Here is a 24,883-nt window from a genome sequence, read left to right as displayed (position 1 = left end):
CGGCTTCCTTTAAAAATAATGCAGAAAATCAAGTTTTACATTTTAATTTTGAAAAATCATAACTAGTTCTATAATTAATTCAAACTTCTCAAAATTAAGTCCCAACAACAACTTTTATTATACTTTACTCAGCCTTTACTCTTATATCATTTCGATTATCGTTGAATAACTGATTCACTTCCAAAGTCACCTTTTAATTTCAAAAATCAGATTTTCAGCAATCTATTTAGTATTCAAAATCCAACCCTTCAAAACCCCTCAAAACCAATTCCAAATCAACCACCAACTAAGTTCATTAACATTACAATATACCAAATAACAACTCAACGGCAACAAATCCAACATAACCCATTAAAATTCAGAAATTCTCAACAATTAGTCATCAAGCAATTCCCAATCCACATAATCAATCAATATCACAAATCAACAATTCCAAATCACAACCTCAACCATTCCAATCACAATTTCAGCCACAATTCAATAATTACATAATCAATCGATTACTCACAGCTATTAAATCTATTTGCAGTTATTCAATAAACCTTGTAGGTATTCTTAAATTGAAATCGTTTTAAACCCCCTACCTCAGTTAGTCGAAACCGTCGAATTTAAATGTGGCGATCCCCTTCTTTTTCCAATTTACAATAGCTAGTACGGCCGGAACAGTAGCAGTAACCTCAGTTCTTCTGGGGAAGCAACAACAATGACATCGGTGGTTCCGGATAAGGACAGCAATACCGAAGAAAGACAGTAATGATTGGCAGCTAAGGAAGATCAAGAAAACGAGGCATGTTATAGTCAAGGCAATAGCAAACCAAATAATGGCAACAGAACACAACTCAATGCTACCAGTGAAAAGCAGAATAGAACAGCAACGGCAGAGTAACCTACGATGAATATGAAGCATGGAGGCGATGGAAACAATGGCGGCAGACCTTCGGTGGCAGCGACGCGGTGATAACAGAGATCAGACGCGACAGAGCGGGTGGCACAGGCAGCCTCTTCTTTCTTCCCTGCGAGCTTCTTTCCTCACGCATCTCTTCTCCCTTGCGACAGTAATGACATCGCAACAGCAGCGGTGTGACGGGTTCGGTGGAGGCATGATGAGTATTTTGGTGAAAAATAAATTTTTCCCAAAACACACGAATCTAACCGGCAAGTGCACCGGGTCGCATCAAGTAATAAAACTCACGGGAGTGAGGTCGATCCCACAGGGATTGATGGATCAAGCAATTTTAGTGGGTGATTAGTTTAGTCAAGCTGACATTTAGTGAATTGTGTGAAATGTAGCCAACAGAAAGTAAATTGCAATGAATCTTAAAGATGCAGAAAGTAAAATTGCAAGTAAGTTAAAGAACAAGAAAGTAAAATAGCTGAAACTTAAATTGCAAGAAAAGTAAATTGCATGAAAAGTAAAGGGGCTGGGGTGTTGGAAATTAAAAAGAGCAATAGATCACGCAACTGGAAATTTAAATTGCAGGAAGAATAAAGGAAATTGGATGCTGGGAATCAAAACAGAATTGAAATTTTGAAGTGCAGTGAATTAAAAGCAGCAAGAAAAACAAAGAGAAATTTCAGAGGGAGAATGAAACAGAACACCTTCAATTCTCCACCCAAGATTCAAAACAAAGAAAATTAAAGAGAGAGCTCTCAAATTCTAGTGCTCCCTAGTGGAGCCAGCCCTCCCCACAAATATGAAAATGATGCCTTATATAGGCTTTACAAAATGGAAATGAAAATGAATTTAAAAACAAATTACAATTAAATGAAATTCCTATTTTATCTATTTCTTGTGCCTTTGAGTGATGATCATTTGGGCCCTTGCTCTTGATGGAATTGGGTTGATAAAGGCCTCGGTTGATTGCTCTTGGAGTTTGAAGAGGAACCGAATTGAACCGGGTTGAGTTTGCAAAAGTTGGACCAAAAGTTGGAGCTAAAGTTAGGGGTCTAACTTTGGCTCCAACTTTTCATAGCAGCCCACAAAACTTGCTGGTATGAACGTTGGTGCCAACGTTAGGGGTCTAACTTTGACCCTAACGTTGGCCTCCCTTATGCACATTTATGGCGCCAACTTTGTCCTCTTGTCATGTTGCCAATTTTATGCCCAATATAGACTATCATATATGGTTGGAAAGCTCTGAATGTCAGATTTCTAACCCACTTGGAATCACTTCAATTGGACATCTACAACTCAAGTTATGATCATTTGAAGAGGGCATGGTCGCTGGCTTTGGTGTGCAGCGTTTGAGGTAACGTTTGCCTCAAACGTTGGCGAAAACGTCAGTTCTGGAGGCTCAAACGTATTGTCCACCCCATACTATTATACATTGTTGGAAAGCCCTGGATGTCTACTTTCCAATGCCGTTGGGAGCACATCAATTGGAGCTCTACAGCTCGAGTTATACTCCATCGAAGGTGCAGAGGTCAAGTGGCCTCACTGCATGTTGCCACCATGTTCATTTATGCACATTGCGGGGCAGTTTTCTCCCTCAATTTTAGTGTCCACCATGCACTGCCATAAATGCTTGGAAAGCTTTTGATTCCTACTTTCCAATGCTTCTTGAATCACCTCATTTGGAGCTCTGTAGCTCAAGTTATTCTTGTTGGAAGTATACCCCTTCAAGCTGTTGTGGTGTGTGGCGCCAACGTTAGCCTCAAAGTTAGGGGGCTAACGTTGGCGCAAACTTTTGCCCCTCTCCCTTGTATTTTCATGTGCCAACATTAGCCTCCAAGTTAGGGGGCTAACGTTGGCGCAAACGTTGGGTGGCCAGGGAGGAGTTTCTCATGCCAACGTTAGCCTCCAAGTTAGGGGGCTAACGTTGGCGCAAACGTGGGGTGCCCAGGGAGTAATCTTCATGCCTAACGTTAGCCCTCACGTTAGGGGTCTAACTTTGAAGCTAACTTTAGGTCCAACTTTTTGCTTCATGGTTCAATTTCACTTATTCCATTGTCCTCTCTTTACTCCTAGCCCTTCCTTCTTGCTTCACCCTTTCTCCAAGCTTTCTTCACCTATAATTAATCAACCAAACTCATCAAAGCTATGCTCAAAATCATGAGGTATTCATTCTTTCATAATATGCAACAAATATAGCATAAAACCTCATGAAATGGCATGAATTCATACATGGTTGATTCAATTAAGAGAAACATGAAAATTTACCCACTTGGCTTGCTTATGGCTCAAGAAAGTGCATAAAACCTATTGAAAACAAAGGAAAAAGGCATAGAAAAACATGACATGATGACATGTCATCACAACACCAAACTTAAACCTTGCTTGTCCCCAAGCAAGAAAAGAATCATGCAATAAAGATTGACAATCCAAGGTAAGAAGAATAGCAACTCAATGTTCATGGTAAGCTAGTTTTCTAAGCATGCTACAATCACAAAAGAAATGTAAATGATTGATGCTTCCATCTAGCTCAATTTATGAAATCTTTCTTTTATATTTCTTCCTTGAAACAAACTTTTGATTTTCTTATTTAGCTTCTCCTTTTGGGTGCTTTGCCTCATGAGTTGATAACAAAGCTACGACTTCTAAATGCTTTGTTTTCAAGTATTACCACTTGATACATAAGCACCACAAGCATTTGATTAGAGGACTTCATTAAGCTCATTTTTCTTTTCTTTTCTTAACTCTCTAATCATTGATGCTCAGAGCCTTGAGCTTTGAGGGAGTGCTTTTGCGCTTTGAGCCTAGCCTTGACTTCTAAGTGTTTTGTTTTCAAGCATTTGGCTTGATACATAAACACCACAAGTACTTAGCAAATAAATTGCCATTGGTACTCAGAGCCTTCAGCTTTCTCACTCTTTCCCTTTTTCTTTTCTTGCTTTATTTTTGCATTTGCTTTCAAGGTTTTAATGATTTTCAAAAGATTTCACAAAATGTCCTAGATGAAAACTTCAATTAAGTAAAATTCAATGCAATTAAGCAACAATCAAACATACTAGCTTCCCAATACTTTTATGCACATGCTAAAATCTTCTTTAATGCCTTGTTTGTTTATGATCATGATACTTTGTTGCTTTTGAATTCACAAAATTCAAGTTGGTAATCATAATGACATAGCACCATGTTGCAATTTAGAAATCAAACTATGCCTTTTCATACACACATGCATACAGAGAAGGTACAGACAATCATGCAGTTTATGGTGCTTGAAACAAATGAGAGGAAAAGGAACTTTACAACCTTGTAGTTCATCTTCTCTATTATTGTCATTTTCCTCCCATTCTCTTCCTTCCCATACCAAACTCAGAATGCTTGCTTATCCTCAAGCAACTATTAGAACCGTGGCTATGGGGCTAAGATGGATCATGAATGTCTTACACAAGGAATGTTAGTAGTACATGTGTTTCAAGCAAGAAAAATTAAAGATAATAATCAAGGCACAAGATACAGAGACATTGTGATTGCATACTTAAGAAGGTGAGCATAATACTTTGCATAGAAGATAAGTGGCACACCAAACTTAGTGTGACACTTTCACTTTGGAATCAATGCAAGTATTCAGTCAAGATTTGAAGCAAATTGTGTTGCATAGCAACACCAAACTTAGAATGCAATCCTATGTCCATTTATTTGAACTAAAACTAAACAAAAGAAACTGTTATATGTTAAATACAATCACCAAATGAAGAGTCTGTTATGAATAAGGATGTCTTGGTGATGTATTAACAAAAACAGTTAATGAAGGAAAGCATTAAAAACAAGTAAATAAATGAAACAAAGAGAAAACAAAAATTATCCAACTAAGAAGAAAAATAACACTGTAAAAGGCAATATGATTATGCAGACAAGTGATGTTGCTGGATTGATTTGCATAGAAAAATAGGTGGCACACAAAACTTAGAATCTTGGTGTGTCACTTTCATGTAAAATTGATGCAATCATTCATGAAGATGGAAAACAGTTTGTTGCAGGGCAACACCAAACTTAGAATGTAACCATATGCCAATTTATTGAAATTTAAACAAAGCAAGGAAAAGAAATGTACCTACTATCTACCTGTTCTTTACTTTCTTCCTCTTCTTCCAATTTGTTAAGAGAAATGACTTCAAAGGAGGAGAAGATTCAGCTATTACCCCTTGTCTTGGTCTCTCCTCAGCAAGCTTTCTTTTGTACATGGCTTGATTGAGCTTGCTTGCTATTGGTCCAGGGGTTGGATTGCTTGTGGTTGACCTCCTCTTGAATGTTGTCCTTGGTAGTTTGGTCACAATCCTCTTCTTGGTGCTTTTGTTAATTGCCTTCACTTCTTTGAATCCATGTTTTGGTGGTTGTGTGATTGTTGGAGTTTTGTCTTCATCAAGAGTCTCTTGCAATGGTGGTTCTGTGAATTCTTCCTTCATGTACTTCTTTGCCTCACTTGAGTTTGGAATGACTTCTTCACTTTCTTGCTCCTCCACTTCCTCTTTTACACCCAACATTTGTTTCAATCGCTCTATCATGGGGGAGGTTTGTCGATCTTCCCAACATTTCTTCATCTCCTCGTCATACCTTTCAATCATGGATTCAGATGTTGAGGCATTTTGGTCCAGGGAGGTTTGTGAGAGTTGTGAGTTTTCATGTTCTCTTGTCATCTCAAGTGCAGTTTCAGGTTCAACCACCTCATTCTTCATTGAAAGTTCACTTGATGCAGTGGCCTCCTTATCTTGCTCTTCCACTTTCTCCTTCATATCCATCAATTGGCCTTCATTTTTCTTGCTCAGTGGTTCTAAGCTCCTCTTTATTTTCTCTACTTCTCCATTCATATTTTTGAAGAAAGCTTCTTGCCTTTTCTCGGATATTTGTGCTTCTTTCGCATATTTTTCGAGCTTGGACTCAAGCTCTGAAAGCCTTGAGTGGTTCATGGAAGTTTGTGTGGGTGGTGAGTTTTGAAAGGGGCTTTCGGTTGAAGTATGGTCAAGTGATGATATCTTTGGATGATTATCATATGGAGCACTAGAATTCCCTTCCCAGCCACCATTAGAATCATGACTTGCATTATTTTGTGGTGGAGGGAAATATCCCATATGATTTTCTTTCTCATCTTGTGGTTGTGAAGCAAATCTCCATGAATTGGAGTGCTCAGAATGTGTATTCTCTTGGTGATATTCCCAGCCACCATTAGAGATTGGTGATGGTGGGTGATATCCCATAGAATTTGTTTGATCATAAGATGAGTTGAACTCCATTTGAGTTTTGTAAAACACACAACCAAGGAAAATTGAAATTACTCATATCAGAGATGAGAATTTCTTAGTGAGGCAAAAACTCAAACACCTTGGTTTCACTTTGAAACAGAAAACAAAAATAAAGAAAATGCTTGATCTAGACTTCTCACCCACTTAATCATTGTTGATCTAATCAATCCCCGGCAACGGCGCCAAAAACTTGATGAGTATTTTGGTGAAAAATAAATTTTTCCCAAAACACACGAATCTAACCGGCAAGTGCACCGGGTCGCATCAAGTAATAAAACTCACGGGAGTGAGGTCGATCCCACAGGGATTGATGGATCAAGCAATTTTAGTGGGTGATTAGTTTAGTCAAGCTGACATTTAGTGAATTGTGTGAAATGTAGCCAACAGAAAGTAAATTGCAATGAATCTTAAAGATGCAGAAAGTAAAATTGCAAGTAAGTTAAAGAACAAGAAAGTAAAATAGCTGAAACTTAAATTGCAAGAAAAGTAAATTGCATGAAACGTAAAGGGGCTGGGGTGTTGGAAATTAAAAAGAGCAATAGATCACGCAACTGGAAATTTAAATTGCAGGAAGAATAAAGGAAATTGGATGCTGGGAATCAAAACAGAATTGAAATTTTGAAGTGCAGTGAATTAAAAGCAGCAAGAAAAACAAAGAGAAATTTCAGAGGGAGAATGAAACAGAACACCTTCAATTCTCCACCCAAGATTCAAAACAAAGAAAATTAAAGAGAGAGCTCTCAAATTCTAGTGCTCCCTAGTGGAGCCAGCCCTCCCCACAAATATGAAAATGATGCCTTATATAGGCTTTACAAAATGGAAATGAAAATGAATTTAAAAACAAATTACAATTAAATAAAATTCCTATTTTATCTATTTCTTGTGCCTTTGAGTGATGATCATTTGGGCTCTTGCTCTTGATGGAATTGGGTTGATAAAGGCCTTGGTTGATTGCTCTTGGAGTTTGAAGAGGAACCGAATTGAACCGGGTTGAGTTTGCAAAAGTTGGACCAAAAGTTGGAGCTAAAGTTAGGGGTCTAACTTTGGCTCCAACTTTTCATAGCAGCCCACAAAACTTGCTGGTATGAACGTTGGTGCCAACGTTAGGGGTCTAACTTTGACCCTAACGTTGGCCTCCCTTATGCACATTTATGGCGCCAACTTTGTCCTCTTGTCATGTTGCCAATTTTATGCCCAATATAGACTATCATATATGGTTGGAAAGCTCTGAATGTCAGCTTTCTAACCCACTTGGAATCACTTCAATTGGACATCTACAACTCAAGTTATGATCATTTGAAGAGGGCATGGTCGCTGGCTTTGGTGTGCAGCGTTTGAGGTAACGTTTGCCTCAAACGTTGGCGAAAACGTCAGTTCTGGAGGCTCAAACGTATTGTCCACCCCATACTATTATACATTGTTGGAAATCCCTGGATGTTTACTTTCCAATGCCGTTGGGAGCACATCAATTGGAGCTCTACAGCTCGAGTTATACTCCATCGAAGGTGCAGAGGTCAAGTGGCCTCACTGCATGTTGCCACCATGTTCATTTATACACATTGCGGGGCAGTTTTCTCCCTCAATTTTAGTGTCCACCATGCAGTGCCATATATGCTTGGAAAGCTCTTGATTCCTACTTTCCAATGCTTCTTGAATCACCTCATTTGGAGCTCTGTAGCTCAAGTTATTCTTGTTGGAAGTATACCCCTTCAAGCTGTTGTGGTGTGTGGCGCCAACGTTAGCCTCAAAGTTAGGGGGCTAACGTTGGTGCAAACTTTTGCCCCTCTCCCTTGTATTTTCATGTGCCAACGTTAGCCTCCAAGTTAGGGGGCTAACGTTGGCGCAAACGTTGGGTGGCCAGGGAGGAGTTTCTCATGCCAACGTTAGCCTCCAAGTTAGGGGGCTAACGTTGGCGCAAACGTGGGGTGCCCAGGGAGTAATCTTCATGCCTAACGTTAGCCCTCACGTTAGGGGTCTAACTTTGAGGCTAACTTTAGGTCCAACTTTTTGCTTCATGGTTCAATTTCACTTATTCCATTGTCCTCTCTTTACTCCTAGCCCTTCCTTCTTGCTTCACCCTTTCTCCAAGCTTTCTTCACCTATAATTAATCAACCAAACTCATCAAAGCTATGCTCAAAATCATGAGGTATTCATTCTTTCATAATATGCAACAAATATAGCATAAAACCTCATGAAATGGCATGAATTCATACATGGTTGATTCAATTAAGAGAAACATGAAAATCTACCCACTTGGCTTGCTTATGGCTCAAGAAAGTGCATAAAACCTACTGAAAACAAAGGAAAAAGGCATAGAAAAACATGACATGATGACATGTCATCAAGGCACAACGATGGTGACGTGAAAGTGCAGCTTCGACAGTGATGAAGGTGCGACAGAGACACAGCGGCGCTACCCTTCGCGCATAAGCTCTCCTCGTGTTTGTCCTCTCCCTCGCGAGCGTTCAGCTTCTCAACGGCTTCAAATCTGACGGCGATGTGACCTTGCTTCAGCGGTGGTGATGGCAAGGCGAGTTAGCAACGGCTGCACGGCGATGGGCATGAATAACGGCGCAGGCGAGGTGCTGCGGCGGCGAGCTGGACGGCGCAGAGTGCGGCTCCCTCTTCTCTGATTCCAAGCTCTCTGTTCTCCCTTTCCATTTCTTTGTTTCTTTCTTTTGTTTGGGTGTTGGTGTTTTGGAAGAAAGGTGGGGTGGGGGCTGTGTTCTGAGGCTGGGGAAAAGGGGAAAATTAGGATTAGGGTTTCTGATTTCCAATTTGGGAATTAGGGTTAGAAATTAGGGATTTTATAAAAGAATAAAGGATAGCTATGAATAGATATTTTGATAAAATTGGAAGGTAGAGTAATTTTAAAATCAAATATACTCTCTTAAAATATTTAAGAACATCATTTATCAACATATTGCTAAGTGAAATTAATTATTTCTAATTTAAATTATAAAATAAATATATTAATCACATTTTTATAAAATACAGTTTAAACTCAATACTAATTAGTTAAATTAAATGATATAACTTTTTATTATTTTTCTATCACCGAAACTTTAATTTCAATTTACAAAATATCTAATTATAATAAAATTACTTAAACTTAAAGTATTTATAAAAATCCATTTAATCATTCCTAATAAATTAATCTCTAAAAGTTCAAACTAATAAAATAAACCATAATTCATTCATATTAGAAATTACCTAAATTAAATTATATAATACTTTCATTACTAAATTTTATTTCCAAAGCATTTGAAATAACCAATTATAAAAATTACATAAGAATATTAATCAACTTAAACTCCAAATATTAATAAAACTAATTTAATTACTGTTAATTAATTAATTTATAAAATAAGATATCAAATTAATAAAATAAATCGTAACTTTTTTTTTCAGGATAATAGTTACTTAAATTAAATTATACAATTCTTTTTTTTATTTTTCAATTACTAAAATTATACAAAATATTCCATTATAATTAGATTACTTAAAAATATTAATTGATTCGAAATAAAACTATCTCCGAATCTATTTAATTATTTCTAACAAAATAATTTCTAAAATTATAAAGTTTAAAATTAATAAGATAAAATCATAATTTATTTATAATTAGATTTTCAAAAATGCGGGATGTTACATTCTATCCAACTTACAAAAATTAATATAAGATGGAGAAAAGATTCATATTCACATCCCCTTTTGAATATTTTAAAGATACCAAGAAAACCATATAACATAAACATAGAAAAGAATATATTAGGTGGTGCAAAAGTTGATAGAAATAATTTGACGCAAACCATATTTCAAATCCAAAATCAAATAGGCACAATATTCGTTCAGAACTTTTAACAAAGCACGACCACTTCCTCTTGTCGCCTCAAAATTAAACTCCTTATAACTTCGTATACTGACTAGATTCACTTTCCGTACGCACAAATCGCGTCCCTAAGAACTACCGCATATAAGGAATACGAAACTTGAGAAGAGAAAGACAAACGGCACGAAAGGTTTATGCGAGAAATTGGAAGAATACTCAAGTTCGGAATCGTACAAAATGGTATTTCGTAAGGATTTGAAGGAATACGTAAGATTATCAAACAACAAGGATATATATAAGCAATGAAATATACCGGAAGGAGAATTAAATTGAAAGCTTAAGAAAGGATTTTGAATTAAAGAGTTTTGATATGAACAGTAATAGAAAAGATAGTACAGCAATTTAGAACAATTTCAACTTGAAACAGAAGGAATTAGTTTATCTTTTTCAAAGGAAAATATTTAAACCTAACATTTTTCAAAAGTACTAAACTTAGTATAAATAATACGTTATATACCGATTTTAATTTCAGATCAAAGCAAATCATGCATGGTTTGTAAATTAAAGCTTGTTTGGTGTTAAGGGCAAAATATTTTCTTTAAAAATCTTGGAGGATACTTAAATACATAATTAGGTAAGAATAGCTATAAAAGTATAATAAAGTTGGCTGAAAATCAGCTTCTATTTAAAGAATAAATTTTGAAATAAGATTTTCTATAAATCAATAAAAGATAAGTGGTATATCACAGATAAACAAGATTAAACTATATAAAGAAGTTTTAGAGTTTATGTAAGAAAGTCTAGACCGAATTAAAAACAATCCCATCAAAATTTAAGCAAGGGTTGTGGATACAACCAAGTAAGAAAAGTTGTAAATTGAAATTTTTCTCGAAGAGAATCTGAAGCAAGTACTCAAGAAGGAAATTTCAAGAAATAGTACGCTGTACCGAAATAATTCCGAATTGAGAGCAAGGAGCATAGAGTTTGTAAGGTAAGGATAAATGTTTCAAAAGATTCAAGCAATAACCAGATACAGAGTCAAGCAAGGACATGTACGAATGATAATACAAGATTAGCAAGAAAGAGATCAGAAACTAGAAATTTCAATACAATTAGTAGAGAAAGAGATAACACTAAGCACGAATAAAGATCATACGTCGAAATGGAACTAGTCTTTAGAATTTAGTTTCTAACGTCCCCAAAACCTCGTGATTCGCATTAACCTTATCACTTCTATTTCGTCTATGATAACCCATTAGTATTTCCATATACATAAATCATTAGTATTAAGTTGGCCAAACTTGATAACATGAGGTATGCAATGGTAATCTAATAGCATTAATCATCAAACAGTCATGCATATAAAACACAAACTCTTGTCATCAGAACAAGCTATAAAGCATGACAGACACTCAGAGTATCCAATGAAGCATAGTCAGTCCACTCCCAAGGCTCTACAGGAAGGACTGCTCTGATACCATATTGTAACATCCCTTCCAGCAAAATACCTTGCTTAAGTCAGATTATTTCTACTAGAAAGAACGTTACGTGACCTTTTCTAATATTAACTACTTAATTACTGAGCCTTTGTATCGATTTCGCTTTTAGTTTTAAGAAAATGCCAGGAAATTTTGTTTTTTTTATTCATTAAAGTCATAATTCAAACATTCACAAATAATAATAATCAAATAAATATTATTAATAATAATTCTTATACAAAAGGAATCAAATGAATTTCAAATACGATATACTAAACCTACCCCTCTATGTAAAATAAAATCTCGAGGGACAACAGCGAGGGGACTCTATGGAAGTAATTAAAACCATAAAGAAAATCTACTAATCGCTCGCAGCTTCAAAATGCGTCTTCAAACCTGTGTCACTGAAAGGGTGGAAAATTTGGGGGTGAGAACCAAACCACATGTTCTCAGTAGAGGTCGAGAATGCCGTGAAAGTAAAGAATAAAGCGCAAATAGTTAACTGCATTCATAGACATCTAAAAGGAAACTAACTTTCTTTAAAATCATTAGTTAATTACTCAACCTCCTAAATCCATATTTTTCTTGTAAAACTTTTAAAAGTTTCCTAGACTGTATGAATGACTAACCTGTCCCAGTCATAGGTTCATTAAGTCTATGCTGAACCAGTTTGATTTTTCATACCTTACTATACTATAACATAAAAGAAGTTACCTACGCGGTATAAATGATCATCCTACTCCAAGCATATGTTCATTAAGTCTATGCTGAACCAGTCAGATACTTTATACAAAACTAGACTTCCAACACAAACCAGTCATGGCCTCAGGCCCAAGCAATTCAACCAACACCCAATTCACCACAATCCAGCCAATCAATTTCAGACACAAGTAATGAGGTTCAAACACAATCAAGAGCAATTATATCAAATATAGCAATTAACAGTTAACAGAATTATTCATTTAGGCAAACCAATTACAATATGCACACCCAAACAATGTCACATAGATGCATATGATGAATGTTTAGTCCTAGTACAGGCCATGAGCTCATGTGTCGGTTAGCACCTGCATTCCCGACATTTATCCGGTCACGAGTTCACGATTTCCCGGATACGATTTTCCGTTCAAATAAATGCGCATACAATTATTAGCAGCTCTATTGAGACAGCCTCTGCTTTCTACTCGCAGGAAATATATACTCTTGGGAACGAAAAATTACTCTTGGGTTGCCTCAGGGCAACAGAGAAATAAACAAACATCTCTTGGGTTGCATTAAGCAACAAATATATATATATATATATATATATATATATATATATATATATATATATATATATATATATATAATATCTCTTGGGTTGCATTAAGCAACAAACAAATATCTCTTGGGTTGCTTCAAGCAACAAACAAACAAATAATATCTCTTGGGTTGCCTCAAGCAACAGATAATCATACAATAAGTACTTTACTCTTTCCTTTTTCTTTCATAATTGCAAATTCGCAAGCAGGACTAGACCCACGCCCTTGCCAATAATCTCATAGATCAAATATTCTTTTCTTAAAAGAATTATTGAAGTTATTATTATTAAATAAGCCTTGAATATTTATTTTGATTAAGTCCTTATATTTTTTTATAAAAATTTGGACATAATCTCCTTTAAAAATAGGACTTATCCATCCTTACGGGTTCTTTCTTTCTCAACAATTCATCAGCCTCTTTCAGCATTTGCAACAGCAATATATTCTCAAAAATATTTAATAATAGAAAATCTATTTCTTAAATTCCATATCCAAAATAATTACCAACACAACTTGGCAGCCTGATTTCCATTTTGTTTTTAAAATATCAAATGAATTTGGAATTGCGCAAACTTTATATCCATGCGACCGTCTCGGATTAAGCTTTCTATTAAATTAAAAATCATAATTTTTCGCTGACTATAGCTTCGGGAATATAAGCAAAACCGTGACTGTTCTGCAGTGTTTTAAAATCAGAAGACAGCAGCACCATACAACATTTGAAATTTCATATAAAATCCAAATTAAACCCAACTACCTTCAAAATTAATGTGGTTAAACATAACTCATCCAAATTTCTTTCCCAATTAGTTTCAGGGTCATACCATTTTTAATGAAGGAGTTACGCAGCCTGGAAGTTAGGTAAATTTCTGCAGAATTCTGTTTTACAAATCATTGAACACAACCTCTTCCAAGTCCCATAACTCACTTATTAAAACATGGAAAATCCTGAAATTTAAATCACATATACTAAACATACTTAATTTTCACCTCCAATTAGTTGCATCTCAATATATATCCAGGATCAAAAGTTATAAACTCCCAAAGTTACTAATTTAAGAAAACAGAATCTGGCCTTTTCTGCATAATGCATCATCCTTCAAAAATTCATATCTTTAAAATTACAAGTCCAATTGTTCTGAAATTTTACGGCATTAAAATAATAGGAATAAAGTTTTATTTAAAATTGGTTCCATTTTAAACTTCAAACTGCAGAATTTCCAGTAGAGGAATCAAGTTGCTGCTGCATTAAACATTCTGCAGAAAAACCCGTTTTGACATCCATGATTCAAAAATTCACCATAAATCATAAACTTAGTGAAAAAGTCTCAAATTCAGCAGTTCAGTTCCCTATATCCCCAAGCTCAATCCGGACTTGGTCCCACACAATTCCGATAATCACAGAAATAGTTATAGTTTTTCAAAGTTTCCAGCTTCCTTTAAAAATAATGCAGAAAATCAAGTTTTACATTTTAATTTTGAAAAATCATAACTAGTTCTATAATTAATTCAAACTTCTCAAAATTGAGTCCCAACAACAACTTTTATTATACTTTACTCAGACTTTACTCTTATATCATTTCAATTATTGTTGAATAACTGATTCACTTCCAAAGTCACCTTTTAATTTCAAAAATCAGATTTTCAGCAATCTATTTAGTATTCAAAATCCAACCCTTCAAAACCCCTCAAAACCAATTCCAAATCAACCACCAATCAAGTTCATTAACATTACAATATACCAAATAACAACTCAACGGCAACAAATCCAACATAACCCATTAAAATTCAGAAATTCTCAACAATTAGTCATCAAGCAATTCCCAATCCACATAATCAATCAATATCACAAATCAACAATTCCAAATCACAACCTCAACCATTCCAATCACAATTTCAGCCACAATTCAATAATTACATAATCAATCGATTACTCACAGCTATTAAATCTATTTGCAGTTATTCAATAAACCTGGTAGGTATTCTTAAATTGAAATCGTTTTAAACCCCCTACCTCAGTTAGTCGAAACCGTCGAATTTATATGTGGCGATCCCCTTCTTTTTCCAGTTTACAATAGCTAGTACGGCCGGAACAGTAGCAGTAACCTCAGTTCTTCTGGGGAAGCAACAACAATGACATCGGTGGTTCCGGATAAGGACAGCAATACCGAACAAAGACAGTAATGATTGCCAGCTAAGGAAGGTCAAGAAAACGAGGCATGTTATAGTCAAGGCAATAGCAAACCAAATAATGGCAACAGAACACAACTCAATGCTACCAGGGAAAAGCAGAATAGAACAGCAACGGCAGAGTAACCTACGATGAATATGAAGCATGGAGGCGATGGAAACAATGGCGGCGGACCTTCGGTGGCAGCGACGCGGTGATAACAGAGATCAGACGCGACAGAGCGGGTGGCACAGGCAGCCTCTTCTTTCTCCCCTGCGAGCTTCTTTCCTCACGCATCTCTTCTCCCTCGCGACAGTAATGACATCACAACAGCAGCGGTGTGACGGGTTCGGTGGAGGCACAACGATGGTGACGTGAAAGTGCAGCTTCAACAGTGATGAAGGTGCGACAGAGACACAGCGGCACTACCCTTCGCGCACAAGCTCTCCTCGTGTTTGTCCTCTCCCTCGCGAGCGTTCAGCTCCTCAACGGCTTCAAATCTGACGGCGATGTGACCTTGCTTCAGCGGTGGTGATGGCAAGGCGAGTTAGCAACGGCTGCACGGCGATGGGCATGAATAACGGCGCAGGCGAGGTGCTGCGGCGGCGAGCTGGACGGCGCAGAGTGCGGCTCCCTCTTCTCTGATTCCAAGCTCTCTGTTCTCCCTTTCCATTTCTTTGTTTCTTTCTTTTGTTTGGGTGTTGGTGTTTTGGAAGAAAGGTGGGGTGGGGGCTGTGTTCTGAGGCTGGGGAAAAGGGGAAAATTAGGATTAGGATTTCTGATTTCCAATTTGGGAATTAGGGTTAGAAATTAGGGATTTTATAAAAGAATAAAGGATAGCTATCAATAGATATTTTGATAAAATTGGAAGGTAGAGTAATTTTAAAATTAAATATACTCTCTTAAAATATTTAAGAACATCATTTATCAACATATTGCTAAGTGAAATTAATTATTTCTAATTTAAATTATAAAATAAATATATTAATCACATTTTTATAAAATACAGTTTAAACTCAATACTAATTAGTTAAATTAAATGATATAACTTTTTATTATTTTTCTATCACCGAAACTTTAATTTCAATTTACAAAATATCTAATTATAATAAAATTACTTAAACTTAAAGTATTTATAAAAATCCATTTAATCATTCCTAATAAATTAATCTCTAAAAGTTCAAACTAATAAAATAAACCATAATTCATTCATATTAGAAATTACCTAAATTAAATTATATAATACTTTCATTACTAAATTTTATTTCCAAAGCATTTGAAATAACCAATTATAAAAATTACATAAGAATATTAATCAACTTAAACTCCAAATATTAATAAAACTAATTTAATTACTGTTAATTAATTAATTTATAAAATAAGATATCAAATTAATAAAATAAATCGTAACTTTTTTTTTCAGGATAATAGTTACTTAAATTAAATTATACAATTCTTTTTTTTATTTTTCAATTACTAAAATTATACAAAATATTCCATTATAATTAGATTACTTAAAAATATTAATTGATTCGAAATAAAACTATCTCCGAATCTATTTAATTATTTCTAACAAAATAATTTCTAAAATTATAAAGTTTAAAATTAATAAGATAAAATCATAATTTATTTATAATTAGATTTTCAAAAATGCGGGATGTTACATTCTATCCAACTTACAAAAATTAATATAAGATGGAGAAAAGATTCATATTCACATCCCCTTTTGAATATTTTAAAGATACCAAGAAAACCATATAACATAAACATAGAAAAGAATATATTAGGTGGTGCAAAAGTTGATAGAAATAATTTGACGCAAACCATATTTCAAATCCAAAATCAAATAGGCACAATATTCGTTCAGAACTTTTAACAAAGCACGACCACTTCCTCTTGTCGCCTCAAAATTAAACTCCTTATAACTTCGTATACTGACTAGATTCACTTTCCGTACGCACAAATCGCGTCCCTAAGAACTACCGCATATAAGGAATACGAAACTTGAGAAGAGAAAGACAAACGGCACGAAAGGTTTATGCGAGAAATTGGAAGAATACTCAAGTTCGGAATCGTACAAAATGGTATTTCGTAAGGATTTGAAGGAATACGTAAGATTATCAAACAACAAGGATATATATAAGCAATGAAATATACCGGAAGGAGAATTAAATTGAAAGCTTAAGAAAGGATTTTGAATTAAAGAGTTTTGATATGAACAGTAATAGAAAAGATAGTACAGCAATTTAGAACAATTTCAACTTGAAACAGAAGGAATTAGTTTATCTTTTTCAAAGGAAAATATTTAAACCTAACATTTTTCAAAAGTACTAAACTTAGTATAAATAATACGTTATATACCGATTTTAATTTCAGATCAAAGCAAATCATGCATGGTTTGTAAATTAAAGCTTGTTTGGTGTTAAGGGCAAAATATTTTCTTTAAAAATCTTGGAGGATACTTAAATACATAATTAGGTAAGAATAGCTATAAAAGTATAATAAAGTTGGCTGAAAATCAGCTTCTATTTAAAGAATAAATTTTGAAATAAGATTTTCTATAAATCAATAAAAGATAAGTGGTATATCACAGATAAACAAGATTAAACTATATAAAGAAGTTTTAGAGTTTATGTAAGAAAGTCTAGACCGAATTAAAAACAATCCCATCAAAATTTAAGCAAGGGTTGTGGATACAACCAAGTAAGAAAAGTTGTAAATTGAAATTTTTCTCGAAGAGAATCTGAAGCAAGTACTCAAGAAGGAAATTTCAAGAAATAGTACGCTGTACCGAAATAATTCCGAATTGAGAGCAAGGAGCATAGAGTTTGTAAGGTAAGGATAAATGTTTCAAAAGATTCAAGCAATAACCAGATACAGAGTCAAGCAAGGACATGTACGAATGATAATACAAGATTAGCAAGAAAGAGATCAGAAACTAGAAATTTCAATACAATTAGTAGAGAAAGAGATAACACTAAGCACGAATAAAGATCATACGTCGAAATGGAACTAGTCTTTAGAATTTAGTTTCTAACGTCCCCAAAACCTCGTGATTCGCATTAACCTTATCACTTCTATTTCGTCTATGATAACCCATTAGTATTTCCATATACATAAATCATTAGTATTAAGTTGGCCAAACTTGATAACATGAGGTATGCAATGGTAATCTAATAGCATTAATCATCAAACAGTCATGCATATAAAACACAAACTCTTGTCATCAGAACAAGCTATAAAGCATGACAGACACTCAGAGTATCCAATGAAGCATAGTCAGTCCACTCCCAAGGCTCTACAGGAAGGACTGCTCTGATACCATATTGTAACATCCCTTCCAGCAAAATACCTTGCTTAAGTCAGATTATTTCTACTAGAAAGAACGTTACGTGACCTTTTCTAATATTAACTACTTAATTACTGAGCCTTTGTATCGATTTCGCTTTTAGTTTTAAGAAAATGCCAGGAAATTTTGTTTTTTTTATTCATTAAAGTCATAATTCAAACATTCACAAATAATAATAATCAAATAAATATTATTAATAATAATTCTTATACAAAAGGAATCAAATGAATTTCAAATACGATATACTAAACCTACCCCTCTATGTAAAATAAAATCTCGAGGGACAACAGCGAGGGGACTCTATGGAAGTAATTAAAACCATAAAGAAAATCTACTAATCGCTCGCAGCTTCAAAATGCGTCTTCAAACCTGTGTCACTGAAAGGGTGGAAAATTTGGGGGTGAGAACCAAACCACATGTTCTCAGTAGAGGTCGAGAATGCCGTGAAAGTAAAGAATAAAGCGCAAATAGTTAACTGCATTCATAGACATCTAAAAGGAAACTAACTTTCTTTAAAATCATTAGTTAATTACTCAACCTCCTAAATCCATATTTTTCTTGTAAAACTTTTAAAAGTTTCCTAGACTGTATGAATGACTAACCTGTCCCAGTCATAGGTTCATTAAGTCTATGCTGAACCAGTTTGATTTTTCATACCTTACTATACTATAACATAAAAGAAGTTACCTACGCGGTATAAATGATCATCCTACTCCAAGCATATGTTCATTAAGTCTATGCTGAACCAGTCAGATACTTTATACAAAACTAGACTTCCAACACAAACCAGTCATGGCCTCAGGCCCAAGCAATTCAACCAACACCCAATTCACCACAATCCAGCCAATCAATTTCAGACACAAGTAATGAGGTTCAAACACAATCAAGAGCAATTATATCAAATATAGCAATTAACAGTTAACAGAATTATTCATTTAGGCAAACCAATTACAATATGCACACCCAAACAATGTCACATAGATGCATATGATGAATGTTTAGTCCTAGTACAGGCCATGAGCTCATGTGTCGGTTAGCACCTGCATTCCCGACATTTATCCGGTCACGAGTTCACGATTTCCCGGATACGATTTTCCGTTCAAATAAATGCGCATACAATTATTAGCAGCTCTATTGAGACAGCCTCTGCTTTCTACTCGCAGGAAATATATACTCTTGGGAACGAAAAATTACTCTTGGGTTGCCTCAGGGCAACAGAGAAATAAACAAACATCTCTTGGGTTGCATTAAGCAACAAACAAATAAATAATATCTCTTGGGTTGCATTAAGCAACAAATATATATATATATATATATATATATATATATATATATATATATATATATATATATATATATATATAATATCTCTTGGGTTGCTTCAAGCAACAAACAAACAAATAATATCTCTTGGGTTGCCTCAAGCAACAGATAATCATACAATAAGTACTTTACTCTTTCCTTTTTCTTTCATAATTGCAAATTCGCAAGCAGGACTAGACCCACGCCCTTGCCAATAATCTCATAGATCAAATATTCTTTTCTTAAAAGAATTATTGAAGTTATTATTATTAAATAAGCCTTGAATATTTATTTTGATTAAGTCCTTATATTTTTTTATAAAAATTTGGACATAATCTCCTTTAAAAATAGGACTTATCCATCCTTACGGGTTCTTTCTTTCTCAACAATTCATCAGCCTCTTTCAGCATTTGCAACAGCAATATATTCTCAAAAATATTTGATAATAGAAAATCTATTTCTTAAATTCCATATCCAAAATAATTACCAACACAACTTGGCAGCCTGATTTCCATTTTGTTTTTAAAATATCAAATGAATTTGGAATTGCGCAAACTTTATATCCATGCGACCGTCTCGGATTAAGCTTTCTATTAAATCAAAAATCATAATTTTTCGCTGACTATAGCTTCGGGAATATAAGCAAAACCGTGACTGTTCTGCAGTGTTTTAAAATCAGAAGACAGCAGCACCATACAACATTTGAAATTTCATATAAAATCCAAATTAAATCCAACTACCTTCAAAATTAATGTGGTTAAACATAACTCATCCAAATTTCTTTCTCAATTAGTTTCAGGGTCATACCATTTTTAATGAAGGAGTTACGCAGCTTGGAAGTTAGGTAAATTTCTGCAGAATTCTGTTTTACAAATCATTGAACACAACCTCTTCCAAGTCCCATAACTCACTTATTAAAACATGGAAAATCCTGAAATTTAAATCACATATACTAAACATACTTAATTTTCACCTCCAATTAGTTGCATCTCAATATATATCCAGGATCAAAAGTTATAAACTCCCAAAGTTACTAATTTAAGAAAACAGAATCTGGCTTTTTCTGCATAATGCATCATCCTTCAAAAATTCATATCTTTAAAATTACAAGTCCAATTGTTCTGAAATTTTACGGCATTAAAATAATAGGAATAAAGTTTTATTTAAAATTGGTTCCATTTTAAACTTCAAACTGCAGAATTTCCAGTAGAGGAATCAAGTTGCTGCTGCATTAAACGTTCTGCAGAAAAACCAGTTTTGACATCCGTGATTCAAAAATTCACCATAAATCATAAACTTAGTGAAAAAGTCTCAAATTCAGCAGTTCAGTTCCCTATATCCCCAAGCTCAATCCGGACTTGGTCCCACACAATTCCGATAATCACAGAAATAGTTATAGTTTTTCAAAGTTTCCAGCTTCCTTTAAAAATAATGCAGAAAATCAAGTTTTACATTTTAATTTTGAAAAATCATAACTAGTTCTATAATTAATTCAAACTTCTCAAAATTGAGTCCCAACAACAACTTTTATTATACTTTACTCAGACTTTACTCTTATATCATTTCAATTATTGTTGAATAACTGATTCACTTCCAAAGTCACCTTTTAATTTCAAAAATCAGATTTTCAGCAATCTATTTAGTATTCAAAATCCAACCCTTCAAAACCCCTCAAAACCAATTCCAAATCAACCACCAATCAAGTTCATTAACATTACAATATACCAAATAACAACTCAACGGCAACAAATCCAACATAACCCATTAAAATTCAGAAATTCTCAACAATTAGTCATCAAGCAATTCCCAATCCACATAATCAATCAATAGCACAAATCAACAATTCCAAATCACAACCTCAACCATTCCAATCACAATTTCAGCCACAATTCAATAATTACATAATCAATCGATTACTCACAGCTATTAAATCTATTTGCAGTTATTCAATAAACCTGGTAGGTATTCTTAAATTGAAATCGTTTTAAACCCCCTACCTCAGTTAGTCGAAACCGTCGAATTTATATGTGGCGATCCCCTTCTTTTTCCAGTTTACAATAGCTAGTACGGCCGGAACAGTAGCAGTAACCTCAGTTCTTCTGGGGAAGCAACAACAATGACATCGGTGGTTCCGGATAAGGACAGCAATACCGAACAAAGACAGTAATGATTGCCAGCTAAGGAAGGTCAAGAAAACGAGGCATGTTATAGTCAAGGCAATAGCAAACCAAATAATGGCAACAGAACACAACTCAATGCTACCAGGGAAAAGCAGAATAGAACAGCAACGGCAGAGTAACCTACGATGAATATGAAGCATGGAGGCGATGGAAACAATGGCGGCGGACCTTCGGTGGCAGCGACGCGGTGATAACAGAGATCAGACGCGACAGAGCGGGTGGCACAGGCAGCCTCTTCTTTCTCCCCTGCGAGCTTCTTTCCTCACGCATCTCTTCTCCCTCGCGACAGTAATGACATCACAACAGCAGCGGTGTGACGGGTTCGGTGGAGGCACAACGATGGTGACGTGAAAGTGCAGCTTCAACAGTGATGAAGGTGCGACAGAGACACAGCGGCACTACCCTTCGCGCACAAGCTCTCCTCGTGTTTGTCCTCTCCCTCGCGAGCGTTCAGCTCCTCAACGGCTTCAAATCTGACGGCGATGTGACCTTGCTTCAGCGGTGGTGATGGCAAGGCGAGTTAGCAACGGCTGCACGGCGATGGGCATGAATAACGGCGCAGGCGAGGTGCTGCGGCGGCGAGCTGGACGGCGCAGAGTGCGGCTCCCTCTTCTCTGATTCCAAGCTCTCTGTTCTCCCTTTCCATTTCTTTGTTTCTTTCTTTTGTTTGGGTGTTGGTGTTTTGGAAGAAAGGTGGGGTGGGGGCTGTGTTCTGAGGCTGGGGAAAAGGGGAAAATTAGGATTAGGATTTCTGATTTCCAATTTGGGAATTAGGGTTAGAAATTAGGGATTTTATAAAAGAATAAAGGATAGCTATGAATAGATATTTTGATAAAATTGGAAGGTAGAGTAATTTTAAAATCAAATATACTCTCTTAAAATATTTAAGAACATCATTTATCAACATATTGCTAAGTGAAATTAATTATTTCTAATTTAAATTATAAAATAAACATATTAATCACATTTTTATAAAATACAGTTTAAACTCAATACTAATTAGTTAAATTAAATGATATAACTTTTTATTATTTTTCTATCACCGAAACTTTAATTTCAATTTACAAAATATCTAATTATAATAAAATTACTTAAACTTAAAGTGTTTATAAAAATCCATTTAATCATTCCTAATAAATTAATCTCTAAAAGTTCAAACTAATAAAATAAACCATAATTCATTCATATTAGAAATTACCTAAATTAAATTATATAATACTTTCATTACTAAATTTTATTTCCAAAGCATTTGAAATAACCAATTATAAAAATTACATAAGAATATTAATCAACTTAAACTCCAAATATTAATAAAACTAATTTAATTACTGTTAATTAATTAATTTATAAAATAAGATATCAAATTGATAAAATAAATCGTAACTTTTTTTTTCAGGATAATAGTTACTTAAATTAAATTATACAATTTTTTTTTATTTTTCAATTACTAAAATTATACAAAATATTCCATTATAATTAGATTACTTAAAAATATTAATTGATTCGAAATAAAACTATCTCCGAATCTATTTAATTATTTCTAACAAAATAATTTCTAAAATTATAAAGTTTAAACTTAATAAGATAAAATCATAATTTATTTATAATTAGATTTTCAAAAATGCGGGATGTTACACTGCTCTGACTCAAGCTCCAATTGTGAGAGCACCGGACTGGAGCCAGCCATTTGAAATCATGTGCGATGCTTCTAACCATGCAGTAGGAGCAGCGCTGGCTCAGCGTGAAGGTAAGGATCCTTTCGTTATTGCTTATGCGTCTAAGACTTTAGACACTGCCCAGTCCAATTATACTACTACTGAGAAAGAGCTTCTTGCTATTGTTTTTGCTCTGGATAAATTCCGAGCTTATTTACTTGGTACTAGAGTAGTAGTGTATTCGGACCATGCAGCTTTAAAGTATTTATTAGCTAAAAAGGAATCCAAACCAAGATTCATATGTTAGATACTGCTGTTACAAGAATTTGATTTAGAAATAAAGGATAGGAGTGGTAATCAGAATTTAGTGGCAGACCACTTGAGTCGCCTTGAGCATATTAAGGATGATTCTACTCCAATAGATGATAATTTTCCTTTTGATAACCTTCAAGCAGTATCTGAGGTAGTCCCTTGGTATGCACCTGTTGCTAATTATTTAGTTAGCCGCACATTACCTCCAAATTTTTCTAAGCATCAAAGAGACAAGCTGAAAAGCGAGTCTAAATATTATATATGGGATGACCCATATTTATGGAGATGTGGCACTGATCAAGTAATTAGACGTTGTGTGCCTCAATTACAATTCCAGTCCATTTTAGAGGCCTGTCACTCATCTGAGAGTGGAGGACATTTTGGTCCTCAAAGGACAGCTAGAAAGATCTTAGACTGTGGATTCTGGTAGCCTACCCTTTTTAGTGACGCTGCTGAGTTCTGTAAATCTTGTCTCCCATGCCAGAAATTTGGTAATATATCCAGGAGGGATGAGATGCCTCAACAAATTATGCTTTTCTATGAAATTTTTTATGTTTGGGGCATTGACTTCATGGGTCCATTTCCAAATTCTAATGGATATTTTTATATATTGTTAGCTATGAATTATGTTTCCAAATGGGTGGAAGCAATTCCTACCCTCACTGATGATGCTAACACTGTTGTTTCCTTTGTGAGAAACCATATTATATGTCGCTTCGGATCACCATGAGCAATCGTGAGCGATCAAGGCACCCATTTATGTAACAGGAGATTGACAGGATTAATGAAGAAGCATGGGATAATTCATAAAGTTGTAACAGCGTACCATCCCCAAACTAATGGGCAAGCCGAGGTGTCCAACAGAGAAATTAAACGTATCTTACAAAAGATAGTAAAGCCTCATAGAAAAGACTGGAGCACCAGGCTACAAGATGCACTCTGGGCGTACAGAACAGCATACAAGACACCCATTGGGATGAGTCCTTTCCGCTTGGTTTATGGAAAAGCTTGTCATCTCCCAGTTGAAGTAGAACACAGAGCCTTTTGGGCAGTTAAGGAGTGCAACATGGGAATTGAGAAAGCCAGAGCTGAAAGGAAGTTGCAACTGCAGGAACTGGAG

The 24,883-nt window shown here is 34.9% G+C and overlaps 1 long non-coding RNA gene across 1 annotated transcript; it reads right to left on the bottom strand.

Moving 5' to 3' along the window:
• Positions 1 to 11,683: 11,683 nt before the first annotated feature.
• Positions 11,684 to 22,561, bottom strand: LOC112750393 (uncharacterized). The gene is made up of 5 exons (XR_003175698.2): positions 21,921 to 22,561; positions 21,614 to 21,793; positions 15,117 to 15,710; positions 14,810 to 14,989; positions 11,684 to 11,898 (listed from the first exon to the last, which is right to left on the bottom strand). It is a non-coding gene; the product is annotated as an uncharacterized lncRNA (long non-coding RNA).
• Positions 22,562 to 24,883: the final 2,322 nt, after the last annotated feature.

Source organism: Arachis hypogaea, chromosome 15 (genome assembly GCF_003086295.3).
Source record: "Arachis hypogaea cultivar Tifrunner chromosome 15, arahy.Tifrunner.gnm2.J5K5, whole genome shotgun sequence".
NCBI classification, from domain to species: Eukaryota; Viridiplantae; Streptophyta; class Magnoliopsida; order Fabales; family Fabaceae; genus Arachis; species Arachis hypogaea.
Note: the sequence above shows the minus strand (reverse complement) of the source record. Positions and strands in the feature narration are given on the sequence as shown.